Genomic DNA, 3,987 nt, shown 5'->3' on the forward strand with positions numbered 1-3,987 from the left:
TCCATCTAAAATAAAAGTAAAACTCACTTCCCCCAGGGAAGGATGAAATGACTGGGAACAGTTTGGACTGGATGCAGTTTGTTTTCTGAGATTTGACACTAAAGTAATTTCAAGAAATGCCTTTTCTCCAAGAGCATTCCCATTCATTATCTAAAGGGACTTTAGCTGAATTGTCATATGTAGCATATATCATATGTAAATTAAAGAAGAGAAAATTTGTCTCAAATTTCTGAATTTGGTAGATAATCAGATTGAAATAGTTTTCTTGCACCCAATATTCAATGGAATATTCAATCTTCCATGGAAATAATTTGAGACTTGGCCTTTCTGACCTAACAATCCAAATCCAACATTTATTAAACAATCTGTGAGATAGTTTGGTGTAGCAAACAGAGGATCAGTCTTGGAATCAAGATGATCTGGTTCAAGTTCTATATCTAACACAAACAGGTTATACAATCAAGAGCAAGTCACAAGGTATAACGTGATAAGTTATGGACCATTGTCAGTCTTCATCTTCACATTGGGACTTCCCTGCACAGATTAAATCACAGATTCAGATTCCCCCCCCCAAAAAAAAGAGAATGGAGAAAGAAATATTAAACTACACAGTCCCTGAATTCAAGAAATATATTGTCTGATATGACCAAGGAGATGTGACAAATAACTGTGACAAAGAAAGAATGTGAGAAGTGGACCTGTGATATCAATGGCTCTCCTTCTTCTTCTGTGGGGAAGTTAGAGAAGAGAGTTCTTTTACTTGGAGAGGAATTGGGGGATGAAAGAGAATTAGAAAAGTTAACTTGGGGAAAATGTTACCTAAGATGGATCTTATAGGAAGGGAGTTCAACAGTCAATCAGGTATGAGAAAATTATATATGTAAAATCATGGGAACAGGAGAGGTCAGGGTGAGAATGAGAAGCAAGAGAATTGTCCAGTTTGATTTGAATTGTCCACTTGAAGGTCAGTAGCGTGAGATAAGAGTGGAAAGGCACATTTAAGGCCTTGTAGGAGGGCCTTGAGTGCCAGGGTAAGAATTTATATTTCATTTTGGGAGCAATGGAGGAATGCTGTAGGTTGCTAGGTAAAGAAATGATGTCATCACAGTGGTGCATTAGGAATATATAATAACCTCTAGAAAGAAGTTGGATGATTGCTTCATGAATTTGCTTGTACAGGGGCCATGCTAATCTTCTCTGTATCGTTACAATTTTATTATATGTGCTGCTGAAGAGAGCACAAGAAGTTAGATGATCAAAAAGTAAAAACAAAAAACCCTGGGGTTGATAGCTCTTCACAGTTTTGAAAGAGAAGAAACTAACTTCAAGATCATTCCCCAGACAGAGCAAGGTGGGACTGCAGTAAGTGTTTGGGGAACTCTAAAGGAAAATGAAAAAATAAGCAGGAGTTGGCAGGTATCTCATATCATGGGAGCAAACTGAGGCAGCAACAACTGCTGTCTGCTCTATCTGCAATTCCCTTCCATAAGACTATAGGAGATCATCCTAGCCAAACAGACAAGCTAGGAAACGCATTGTGGTTGTGTGTGTGTTTAGGGAAAGTACTTGCCCAGGAAGAGGAATAAGAGCATGGAAAGGAACAAGTCTGCTGAGAGAGGTATGTGTGGACCTTGCTCCAGCTTAACTTCAAATTGTATTTTCTTGCATTTAATCTGTTAAATGCTACATTTGCTGGATCTAACATGAATCTCATAAATACCTGTAGTCAGTGATGTCATAAGAATTGCCAGGTGTCTCTCTGTTGCATAAGGGTACAAGGGAACCATAGGGAGAAGGGGGATCTTTCTATTCATGGCTGGATACTGAAACCCCAGCTCATTGTTGCTCTCTGAGGAAATAAATATGAATCATTTCACAACTATCTTTCTAAATGAATAATAAGTATGAATTCAATCCCTATATTTTCCAAATATAAAAGTAATATAGACAGTGTACGGGAGAGGGGATAGACAGGAGGAAGAAAGACCATTTGACAGGATCATGCATTTAGAGGTGGATGGGCCTTTGAGATCACCCCCTTCAAACTCCTTATTTTACAGATGATCAAACAGAGGTATAGAGTGGTGAAAAGGCTTATTTATGAATACACATTACAAGTGTCAGAAGTCAGATTCAAACTGTCTTCTGATTCCAAAACAAGTACTCTTTGCACTATTCAATTCTTTGTCCCCTCTTTCCACTGTTTTAGGGAAAAAGAAATAAGGAAGCATCTTCCCTAAGGTTATGGCAGGTGAGCAAAAAATGAGGAAATAGGTGAGAGCTGTACCAAAGTACAAAACCACAGTGTTATCACTGAGTAAATGCCTACTGTGTGCAGAGCATTCTAATAGGCAATGCAAGGCACAGTATCTGCCCTCAAGATCCCAGAGCAGATTTGATCAAAAGGGGCAGCATTTAGTCCCCAAAGTCTAGCACTGAAGTGCCATTAGGATCATGATTAGGTACTACTTTCTCATGATTAGTGCATAGTACTACATTGGCACATAGTAGGCACTTAATAAATGCTTGTTGAGTTAACTTTCCAAGGATGTATAAGAGCCAATTTTTCCCCATTTTCTATGGTTTTTTTCCCTGATTATTTATGTCAGTACCTAAAGCAGGGGAAACCTTTTTTCTGCCAAAGGTCATTTGATTATATATCATATCATTCTCAAGTTATATTTGGCCAAAAATTTAATTACTTCGTCCCTAAAAAGCTACTAGATTTATTGAATTGCAAGTCCCTGTCAAGGGTCTTGGCAATGCCAGACCAATACAGCCCACCAGCAGGTGGTTCCTTACCCCTAAAAAAATAGGTGATATAATGGGAAAATCATTGGCCAAGAATCAGGTCACCTGGATTTTGTCTTTGCCACTAATCAACCAAGTAACCCTAAGCAAGGAGTTTCTCTTTTCTCGCCTTATATCACCTCATCCATAATATGAGAGGTTAGATTCAGTGATCTCTAAGGCCCCTTCCAGCTTTATGTTCTATGATCGACGATAATTGACGATTACTGACAGAATCACAGAAGCAAAGATATCACTGAACTGTGCCAAAGATAATAACGACTAATAACCACAGTGATCATCCTCTCAGAAATAAGAAAACCTTTTTTGGGAAATGCCTAAGACTTCAAAGTATCTATGCCTTCATCTTTACATAGCAAAACTGAACAGCCTTAATGATGAAGACAAGCAGGGTCCATTTCTTCTCAAAAAGAGATTCTCTTTTTATTTCCTCGGATTCAATTTTCATAACAAAGAATTGCCATCTGTTGCTTTTTTTTACTGTCTTCTCTTAATATCATCCTGAGCAACCTTAAATATGTATGAGCCAAGATTGGTGCTACTTTTGCAAAAAGAAAAAACCAGTTCTTCAAATGTAAATAGGATACATTTTCTTCCCTGCACCTGCCAGTCAGTGTGCCCTAAAAAGCCTTCTCTGTCTAGAGGACCCACCTTCTCCTTCACTAAAACCTTTCTTTGCAACCTCTGAGACTCAAAAGATCAGATGAATAAAACCTAGGGGAGATATTATATATCATTATTTCCAGGGCAACTGTCCTTAGAAGATAAAAAAGACTGGAAAAAAATTACCTTTCTTTTATCCAATAGTAATATCTTTTACATTTACATAAAATTTCAAAGTTGGCAAAATGTAAAGTGAATCCTCAAAACATCTCATGAAATATTTTAAACTCCATTTTATAGATGAGAAAACTGAGACCCAGAGAACTTAAGTGCATTTCCAGAATTAGATAATTAGTTAGTATCCAGTTCAGGGTTTGATCTCAAGTCTTTCTCATACCAAGTCTAGTCTTCTATCCACTAGGTTATGAGAAATGTAAAAATGACTTAAGAAAGGTGATTATCCAACTGCAATATGTCATCTGCAAAGAGTCATTTTTAATTGCATTTTCTCCTTTGATCTTCATGTGGACTAAGAAAATGTATTTTCATACCCATTTTACTGGCGCTCTGTCC

The 3,987-nt window shown here is 37.5% G+C and overlaps 1 pseudogene; it reads right to left on the minus strand.

Annotated features, from left to right (window-relative positions):
* Window positions 1-1,140: 1,140 nt before the first annotated feature.
* Window positions 1,141-1,241, minus strand: LOC141510512 (U6 spliceosomal RNA; annotated as a pseudogene).
* Between the last annotated feature and the right edge of the window lie 2,746 nt (window positions 1,242-3,987).

This window comes from Macrotis lagotis, chromosome 1, assembly GCF_037893015.1.
Source record: "Macrotis lagotis isolate mMagLag1 chromosome 1, bilby.v1.9.chrom.fasta, whole genome shotgun sequence".
In the NCBI taxonomy this organism is placed as follows: Eukaryota; Metazoa; Chordata; class Mammalia; order Peramelemorphia; family Peramelidae; genus Macrotis; species Macrotis lagotis.